The 9,266-nt window shown below is 54.5% G+C and overlaps 1 long non-coding RNA gene across 5 annotated transcripts in view; it reads left to right on the top strand.

Annotated features, from left to right (window-relative positions):
• The window catches only part of LOC114060806, a 9,658-nt gene extending 2,167 nt beyond the window's left edge, over nucleotides 1-7,491 (top strand). For 2 of the 5 annotated variants that reach the window (XR_003571962.1, XR_003571963.1), the window contains exons 2-5: nucleotides 2,671-2,742; nucleotides 3,454-3,541; nucleotides 6,097-6,170; nucleotides 6,606-7,491. This is a non-coding gene — a long non-coding RNA (uncharacterized LOC114060806). Of the gene's footprint in view, nucleotides 1-2,630; nucleotides 2,743-3,450; nucleotides 3,548-6,096; nucleotides 6,171-6,605 lie in introns of those variants that run through there. The other 3 variants (XR_003571964.1, XR_003571965.1, XR_003571961.1) reach the window with 3 other exon arrangements.
• Nucleotides 7,492-9,266: the final 1,775 nt, after the last annotated feature.

Raw genomic sequence — 9,266 nt, 5'->3', positions numbered from 1 at the left:
TTTCACTTCTGTTTCCCGCTCCCGCAGCCGTGCCCCCATCCCGCCTGCCCTGGCTCCGCTCTGGGGCCGCTGCTCGGGCTCCGCCGCCTCCGGCTCTCTCGCTGCCGGGAAGCGGCGAGGCGGGTCGATCCCCATCCCTCCCTGGGGGGAACTGGGCCAAGTTTGCCGTTAACCTTCCGCTGCCCTTTACCGCGTGCGGGAAGGGGGCCTCGTCCCCGGCTCGCCCTCCCGGGAGCGGACGGGGGTCCGCGCCGCAGAGCGGGAGGGCGGAGGCGCGCACGGCGGCAAGGTGACCCCCCCCTCTTCTTCCCCGAGAGGCGCGGAGTCACCGGGGCCGCTCGCCCTCGTCCTGCCTCGCCGTCCAGAGCGCTCCCGGGAGGCGGGGATGGGGCCGGGGGGTCCCGCCCCGCCCTGGCGCCGCCCCCGGCCGGTGCCGCGGGGCGCCCACCACGTGCGGCCCTGGGCGCCGGAGTCCGCCCCCGCCGGGACTACAGCTCCCGGCAGCCCGCGGGGCGCCGCGCTGGCCGCCGGCCAATCAGCGGGGCGCGCAGAGTGGCGCGCGGTTTGAACGGCGGCCGTGCGCGTGGCGGTGCGGGGGCGCCCCCTGCCGGCGGGAGGCACGGGCTGCGGCGGGTCCCGGCTCCCGCCCTTCCCACCGGGATCCTGCTGGGAGCGGGGCCGGGTAGAAGGTGCAGCTCCCCGGAGCGGCGGTGCGCGGCTCCACAGCGCTGCTATTCCGTAGACAAACAGCCTCGCCACACCTATAATTAGAGGTTGTGTCCCAATCTTGGCGCTGAAGCAGCCCTGCTGCTGTACCGGCTGCCGGTCTGGAGGCTCCCTCTCACATCTGTTTGTGTTGGCCTCGGACTGGGAAAGGGAGAAGCTGTGGTGCTCTCTGCAACTCTGTTGCTAGCACAAACTTCATGACCTGGCATCATGATGGTGGTTAAACTGAGAGGTTTTTCAGTGGTGCGGGAAAGGTCAGGGCTGGAGATCTGTCCAGCAAAAATGTCCAGGAGTGAGTTGTTCCTTCACTGGGAGAATTGCTTACATTCTGTTAACAACTTCTTTTAAAAAGGAACCGTCAAGTACAGATGTGGAAACTCTGACTGCTTAATTTGCTCTGTGTTAACTTGGGAAATGCTTTGCCTCCCTCGTGCCCCTGTGCCTGGTATGAGGCAGCGGTTGCAGTGCTACAGTGCGTGAGAGGCAAAATGGTTGTGATCAGGCTCGGGGGAATAGGGGAGCTGGAGCTACTGACAGTGTAAAACTGACGGGACTGGGCAGCACTGGGATTTGTGTGTGAGCAGTGAAAGGAAGAGGGAGCTTCTGTGTTTGTTTTACACCAGACTCCTAGATTGGTTTGTCTAGGTGAGGTTCGATCAACAGGTGTTGTCACCCCAAAGCTTTCTTCCAGAGAAAGTCTTTCCTCAACTGGCAGCCTGGCTGTCTCCGGTTAACAGCCTCTGTGCATTTAAGTATCCTGGTTGTACTCAAAATGCCTGCGCTGCCTTCCCTGAGAGCCTGCAGGGGAGTAGAAACCCTCCCAGAACCACAGTGGTGTTCACAGTAGAGCCGGGGCCGGTGTTCCCACGAGGCCGTAGCTCTGGGAGTGAAAGTGCCCGCTCGTTCTCCGTGGGCGTCATGGCCACAAAGGGCAGGCGGGAGGGGGTGAAGCCACCGCAGCGGAGCCGGGAGTTCCCAGCATTTAAACACCTCGTGGCCACTGCCAGAGCCGGCGGTGGCTGTGCTGCTGGCCCTGGGGAAGGGCCTCTGCTTTCCTTGGCTGGGGTAGTGCTCCTTTGAAGCATCTCACTCCAGCTGATGGAGGAACAGAAGGGGAGGAGGATGCAAGCAGAGATGCCAGTGTTAAATCCAAGTGTTCTTTATGCGGGAACATAAAGTTGGATCCTCTCAGCCTGTTTGCTGAGCGACTTGGCATGACATTTTGACAGTGATCAATAGCAAAAACACACAAGCTCCCGCTCTCCTCTCTCTGCTTGCTGTGGAGGTTTGAACCAAACTAGCCAGGCATGGCTCTTGGAGTGGTGTAAAAATAGACTTCTTCCCCCACCCCATCCTGTTACACTTAGAGCTGCGATCTGGATGCTGGAGCCTCCTCTCTGCCACTGCGAGAAAGACCAGGCATATAATATTTGCTGTGTGCTGTTCCCCAGGCAGGGCAGAGACCACAGCCCCTGCTAATGAGTCCCTGGGATTTGTTCCTGCGGCAGAGGTACCGAGCAGCCGTGGCTGTCTGCAGCCCCGGGGCGGTGGAGCCCGTCCCTTGGACAGGGCTGCCGGCTCTCCATGGCATTGCAGGAGCTTGCGTGGACTGTGCTAAGATGGGCAATCAGCCAGCTCTGCTGCTGTTGAGCATATGCAGGCGGCCAGCTCTGTCTGTTTGGGAGCTCAGAGGTGAAACAGAGCAGTCTCTTTTTTAGATGGCTGCTCTCTGGCAAGGCTCACTTGGATTGAGATTCGCCCCCATGTTTTCCCGTTCCCAAGGAGGAGCCAGAACGTGGCGACCAAATCACAGAACAAATCGGTGTGAAGAGAAACCAGCTCCTGCGCTCGCTCTCAGACTCTGTTTTTCACACCTGATCTGCAGCTTCTCTGACCCAGGCAACTGGAATCGGGGTGACTTCTCTGCTTTTCTGCTCCTTCCAGGATCTAAAAGAGAAGAAGGAAGTTGTTGAAGAAACAGAAAATGGCAGAGATGCACCGGCCAACGGCAATGCTGTGAGTATGGCTGCAATCTGCAGGGAGAGGCAGCCCTTATACCAGTGCCTTTTCATTTTCTTCTCTCTTCCTACTTTTGCTCCAAGCTTATTCCCTGCCCTGCTCAGGAGACCCCTTCAAATGGCAGCACTGAGCCCTTCAGAGCCCTCAAGCCTTTGGCGCTCCACGTTACACAGACGCTCCCCAGCCTGTGGGGAGTTCCTATGTGTGCAGAAGGGAAGAGTTGGGCTTGGGTCCCCTCCCTGACAGCCCTGTGAGCCTGTCCAGTGCCACCTACACTCTAGGGACTGTAAAAAGAGAAAAAAAAAAACAAAACCAAAAACAAAACAAAAAAAACACCCCTTGGATTTACAGTGTTACCACCAGTTGAGCGGGGAGAATCACATTGTGTACAAGTAAACCGATTGGCTTCCTATTTTTAACATGCTGGGGGAAATTCAGTGTGCCATATTTCAGTGTGTCTCAAGACCCTCTGCAGTCTTTGTCTTAAAACTGCAGCCTCAAGTTTTACTTAAGGCTTGATCCTTCATGCCAGGGCTGTTTGGGTCGAGTGGAGGCAGGCAGGAGGTGGGACATGCGGCCGGGGCTCTGGTGGGCTGGTGCTTTTCTTTCAGCGGGAAAGGTGGGAACACACACTTGTGCTGAACATCTCTTCCCCCTTCTCCCTTCCCCGGTGCATTTTTTTAAGTGATGTTTTGTCTTGCCAAGGAGAACGAGGAAAACGGAGAGCAGGAGGCTGACAACGAAGTAGACGAAGAGGAAGAGGAAGGTGGTGAGGAAGAGGACGAGGAGGAAGAGGGTGATGGTAACTTTTCTTCGTTCCCCCCTGCCCCCATCCTATCTGTGTCCTGCCCTGGACAGCAGGCTCCCGGGAAGCGGAGGCGAGCAGGGAGCAGCATCTCCCCCTCGCGGCTGAGGCCAGGTGGCTCCCACCAGCCAGGCTTGCTCCTTCCTCACTCGCCCAGAGTGCTGGGAGTGAAGTCAGCCTTGAATCCCTTCCAGCAGGTTGAGGGCAGATTCCTTCCTCCCTCCCTCCCTCCTCTGGCCAGACGGCACCGCACCGCGGCGCTGAATAAGCGCATTAGCCCTTCCGTGCGAGTAGTAAAATCTGCCCTTGACTCCGGTGATTGCAGCGGCTGCTGCAGGTGTGAGCCCTGGCCAGTGGACAGCCCTTGGTGGCCGTGCCTTGCCCAGGCACAGAGGACAGCTCACCATCCTTGTTCATGAAGCAGCGTGCTGAGAGGCTTATGTGGCCCCTTCTCCCAGCTCTTTTCTGGGCTATGTGGAAACAGGCAGAGGAACCTGTGGCTCTTCCCTGCTCCTCCAACGGGAGTAGACAGGCTTGCTTTGAACCTTCCTTATCTGCAATGTCCTGTGTCTCCCTGCCCTCCCCTGCTTCCTGACCTGACCCAGCCTGGAAGTGGGTTTTGGCAGCAGCAACCAGAAATCCAGCAGTGACTTGCCGAATCACTTCTCACCCTCCCTGCTATTATTTTTTTCCCAAGATCTGCTTGGATGAATAACGTTGTTTATTTTTATCACTCGTTAGGGCTGTGAGAAAACCATTCTTGTTATGCTGAAATGTACTCAGGGCCCCTGATTAGCTGTTACTAGGTTAATCCCCTGTGAATTTTTGGTTTACGTGCTGACCTACTAACCTGATGGTTAGTTTTAAGAGACAGGGACAGGGCTAGAAATTCAATGACCATTAGACCAGTGCCTATTCAGTGTGAGCAGGGAAAGCTGCCTCCTTTGGGGTGGCACTCTCACAGCAGCCTGCTGTGCGGTGTGGTAGGAATTGGTTCACTGGGAAAAACTGGGAATTGTGACCCTCCTCATACTTGAGATTTTAACCCTTGAGGACAGAGTACAGAGCTGTTCTGTGCCCATTTACCCCCAACCCTGCTTTGAGGGTGGAAGAGATGGGGAATACTTGCCTCTCCCCACTCCCCTTGGGCAGGAGCAGGGAGGATGCGTGTGCTGCAGGCGCATGTGTGGGGTGGAAGTGTTGCCTGGATACTGCTGTGACAAGCTTGGGGAGCTTCGGTCCCGCAGTGCCAGCCCTGCTCTTCCCAGCTCACCGAGCTCAGGCATGATTTGGCACAGAGTGCCTGGAGATGCTGATGCCTTGCAAGGATCCGACACGGGCTCTGACCGCTGGCATGGGCTCTGTCTGTCCACACTTGCTGCCCTCGGGCGATCCCTGCCTGAGAGCTGCACCTGAGCGCTGCAGGAGAGAGATTTAAAGGCAGCGACTACAGCTTGCATCAGCTTTTTTAGCCAAGACTTGCAGCCAGACTCCTGGAGTTTGACAGCAGAGGAGAGCTTGAGGGTATATTTTTCCTCACCCATCTCTCCATCCCATCTCATTATTTGCTTTGCTTAAAGCAGCTCAAAGAACTAAAAATGCTCCCAATCAGCTTGGCACTGTCACCTGACCTGCTGGCTGGCCCCGTGCATGTGATGGCTGCCGGAGTGTTGATCCATTGCTGGGAGCTAATCTTGGCCCTTCCCGCCACATGGGCCATGCCACGACTGGGCACACTCCGGGGAGAGGAGAGGGGAAGGGAGGATGGGCTGACCTTAATCCCCCCGGCTGTCCATACGTGTGGCTCGTGGCAGTGGTTTAAAGCCAGCTTACTGGCCTTAACGCTCTAAGTTTTAGTAGGGTCTCCTGTTATACAAGAGACTCGACTCGGCAGCTGAGAAGTTGTTCTGCTCTGATCTTGCCCCAGAGCCCCCAAAACTGGCCTAAGGTGACTGACTCAGTCATTCTGATCCACTGGCCTATTTGAGCTCAAAGTGGGTCAAAGCCCAAAGCTGCTCATCCTCCTGGCTGGCTGTAAGATAAGTTGGAAGCATTTGTTTGCTGTTCTGATAATTAGAAAGTGTTCTGACTCAGAACTAATGCGTTCTGGCTCTCTTAACTCATTAAAGATGGACTAATAGCTGCGAAGGGAAGCAGAAGTAATCTGGAGTGGTTAGGCAGAGCAGTCACTAGAAAGTTTTTTCCTCTCCCTTTTTTTTTTTTTTTCCCTTTTTTGCCATGATTTTGGTGCTCATGGTAGGTGGTGGTTTTGCCATCGCATTGTTTGTGTTACAAACACCATTTGAGCCAGACTCGATGCTGCCAATTGTTTATTTCCCCTTTGGTGGGTCAAGTCAGTTGGGGGATGCCAGGAAAGCAACTGTGTCCTCTGTCACCTGCTGTCCTGAGCAGAGGCTGTGCCAGCCGGGGAGATGGGGCATGGCGTTGCAGTGTGGGGCTGAGGCAGGATTAAATCCAGATGGGAGGTGTATGGTAGTGGAACTCTCCCAGAGGATCTCACATTCCTCTCTTTCTCCTCCATGCAGGTGAGGAAGAGGACGGTGATGATGATGACGAAGCTGAGGGAGCCACAGGCAAACGGGCAGCTGAGGATGATGAGGTAAGAAGAGTAGGCAGCCCCTCAGAGCCACCCATGTCCCCAGAGGGCTTAAAGGTTGTCAGTGGGGCTGGAGAGGCCAGGCTGGCTCTGGAGCTGGGATGCCCTACTTGTGTGCTCCCTGTGTCTCTCTGGGGACACAGCCCAATTCCATGTATTGATACACTGGCCTGGTTAGTGGGTGTCTGCCCCTGCTGAGAGGAGGTGCTGGTCCTGGGCTGGGTGGGGAGTCGCTGGGTGCTCATGGCAGGGACAGGGGTGGGTGTGTTCAGGGCCTTCCCAAGCTGGCTGTGAGAGAGGATTTTGCCTGAGCTGGGGGGAAACACTCTGACCTTGTCCTTGAGGCAGGAGCGGGATCCAGACCCCTCCTCTGCCTCACTGCCTGCTTTGGTGTGGGTCTCACCATCCCCTCTTCTGATGGCTTTGCTTTCCCCCCAGGATGACGACGTCGATCCCAAGAAGCAGAAAACCGACGAAGATGACTAGGCAGCAAATTATTATTATTTTTTTTTTTTAAATAAGGAGGAAAACAAACCAACAAAAAAAGGCCAGCGCGTCCTCTTCACCCTTGGGTCCCACCCTTGGGACTCCTGTTGCAACCCCCCTTTTCCCACACATGCCCCCTCTTCCTCCCCCCTCCGCCGTGGTCATCCTCACCAAGTAGAGTGAACCCCGTCCCCGCCCCCCGGCGCGGCGCTGCCACTCAACGAACATAAAATGATTCGCCCGTTAGCGGGGAGAGAAAAACCCCCCTTCCCCCCACAGACCCCTTCCCCCCCAAGCACCAAAACTTCAAGGCCCTGCTTTCTTTCTTAAAAGTACTTTAAAGGAGAATTTGTTTGTATTTTTTATTTACATTTTATATTTTTGTACATATTGTTAGGAGGTCCGCCATTTTTAAGTGATCTCGGATTGACCAAAAGGGGGGCTTTGAAGTGTATATCTCTCTTGTTACCTATCTCTGACTTTACTTGTGGTGTGACCAGGCCCAAACCATTATCTCAAAGGAGAATAAAACAAAACCTTGTAAAAAAAAAAATTAAAAAAACCACAAAAATGCAAAAAAAAAAATTTACAATCTTATTCTGAGCATTCCAGTAACTTTTTTTGTGTATGTACTTTAGCTGTACCATAGATTGTGGTTTGTATGAGGTGGCAAGGCCAAAGATAAAAAGGTTTTCTTTTTTTTTTTTTTTTTTTTCTGTCTATGAAGTTGCTGTTTATTTTTATTTTTTTCTTTTTTTTTTGGCCTGTTTGATGTATGTGTGAAACAATGTTGTCCAACAATAAACCGGAATTTTATTTTGCTGAGTTGTCCTAACAAGGCTGCCTCCCAACTGCTGCTTTTTGTTTTGGTTTTCATTTGTTTTAGTTTTTAATTTCTTTCTCCCCTTTTCTCTCCTTTCTTTCTTTGCTTTGGACTTGGGCTGGGAAGAGAGAGAGAGAGAGGGTAGAGGGGGTTGCAGGGTGTTGATTGGGAGGGCCTGAGGGCGGTGCTGTCCCCCTGCTGCTGTTGGGGCAGCGTTTTCATGGCTGTATTCCCATGGAGAGCTGCAATGGAGTCTCCAGCATGGCCTCTGCATGATCCTGCATGGACTGGCTGCCCTGGGCAAGCAGTAGGGGTAGGTCAGACTGGGAAACCATCAGGGATACACAGCAAGCTGGGGGGGTGTGGGAACAGGCTGCTCAGCGATTGTCCCTCTGCAGTCAAACTTACTGGGGGTTGACTTGTGCAGTGGGGATGAGAAACCCACCCCAAAAATCTTTCCTTGCAGTGTCTGCTGCCGGTGAGTGACCCCCCAGGTGTGGGGTGGTGGGTGCTCTGGCCATACAAATGCCTTCCCCCCGTGGGGGGCTTGTTTACAGCATCACTGGCAGCAGGGTAGGATGTGAGTGCTGGAGGCGGCAGCAGCAGCAGGGACTGGATTCAGCCAGAACTGATCCCAGAGGGATACTCCAGCCTGCTCTGGTCACCCAGCAACTTCTGGGGTGCCAAGGTAAAGGTTTGGCGATGGGACCCTGGGGAGGCAGCTGGGGTTTGTCTGCTATAATCAAAATGCTGTAACTTACACTAAACCTCTGCTGCTTTGCTCCTAATCTTCCTCCAGTTCATTTTTCCTCCTTCCTCTAGGGTGCTGCAGCTTGGAAAAGCTCAAGCCTGCTCTGCCAGGTGTGTGGAACCAGGAACTTCCCTTGTATCTGTGCTCTCAAATCCTCACCCTGGCTCTGGGGAGTTCCCTTTCCCTGCTGATCCGGGCTGTGCCAAAGCCTCACCAGATGGTCTCGTTTCCTCTTCTCACGCTGCAATCCCAGCAGTCAAGTGTTCAGATGCTGGGAGATGATTCCTATTTTACTTTTTAAAAAAAATAAAAATAGAGGAACCAATTGCATTTAATGGAGCGGCTGGGAGGGTCATAGCTCTTCCTGATCCTTGGGAGCAGCCCAGTCACTTACCCTGTGCTTACACCGCTGGCAAATAAGCTCGAAATCTGGCTTTTTGTCCTTAATTATCCAACTAATCGTGGTGCTGGCTGATAGCTTATCAGATTTACTGGGTGATGGGGAGCTCCCTGCAGGGCTTTGGGCAGGTTTGGTTATCCAGTGCTCCAATGTCCCCCATGGGATGTGACATCATGGGAGTGGCGGAGTGTCACCGTGCTGCTGGGTGGTGCTTTGTGGTGCGGTGCTGAGAGTTGTGTCTGTGCCCTCACCGCGGCTGCCACAGGCACGGCTCCTGCAACCTCGGTGGGACGGGATCCCATGGGATGGGCTCCAACAGTGCAAGATTCAAGCTACTGCTTGCAGATTTGCAAGACAAATTATTCAAATAAGTTTCTGCAGCTGAGTAGACAAGAGCTGCCTCCAAGAGCCACTGAAATGTGGGGACCCTGCACACACACAGGAATGAGGCTCCAGTGAGGAGATTCTGGGGGAGCAGTGGCCCTACTGCCCCTATTGCAGAGCAAGACCTTTCCAGTGACCTGCAGCCCCCCAAAACCCAGGGGCGTTGAACAGTAGGGTCCAGTTTGGTGTGGGGTGGGGTAAAACTGGAGGCTGCCTCTGGCCTTGCAGCTTGACAGGCTGGCTGACGATGGGTAG

Source organism: Empidonax traillii, unplaced genomic scaffold, assembly GCF_003031625.1.
Source record: "Empidonax traillii isolate 1590-97213 ecotype Southwest subspecies unplaced genomic scaffold, ASM303162v1 scaffold292:size1342341, whole genome shotgun sequence".
Classification (NCBI taxonomy): domain Eukaryota; kingdom Metazoa; phylum Chordata; class Aves; order Passeriformes; family Tyrannidae; genus Empidonax; species Empidonax traillii.
Note: the sequence above shows the minus strand (reverse complement) of the source record. Positions and strands in the feature narration are given on the sequence as shown.